Source organism: Arachis duranensis, chromosome 4, assembly GCF_000817695.3.
Source record: "Arachis duranensis cultivar V14167 chromosome 4, aradu.V14167.gnm2.J7QH, whole genome shotgun sequence".
In the NCBI taxonomy this organism is placed as follows: Eukaryota; Viridiplantae; Streptophyta; class Magnoliopsida; order Fabales; family Fabaceae; genus Arachis; species Arachis duranensis.
In genome coordinates, this window is record NC_029775.3 from 21560180 (window position 1) to 21560716 (window position 537).

Below are 537 nucleotides of genomic sequence, written 5' to 3' on the forward strand. Positions count from 1 at the left end.
TTTTATCTCTAATTTTCGAAAATCACTAACTCTTTTTCAAAATAATTTTCGAAAATTATCTCTCTCCCATCTTATTCTATTTATTCATTTATATCCTAACATCTCATCTTACATCTCTGCCATCCTCACAGTTGTGTTTCTTTCATTATATTACATTCTTCATTCTTCTACCCCTTTCTTCTTCTACTAACATAAAGGAATCTCTATACTGTGACATAGAGGATTTCTCTTTCTTTTCTTGTTTTCTCCTCTTTCATATGAGCAGGAACAGGGATAAAGGCACTCTTGTTGAACTTGATCCAGAACCTGAAAGGACTCTGAAGAGAAAATTAAGAGAAGCTAAATTACAACAATCCAGAAGTAACCTTTTAGAAAATTTCGAACAAGAGGAAGAGATGGCAGCCGAAAATAATAATAATAATACAAGGAGAATGCTTGGTGACTTTACAAAACCAACGTCCAAGTTTGATGGAAGAAGCATCTCCATTCCTGCCATTGGAGCCAATAACTTTGAGCTTAAGCCTCAACTAGTTGCTT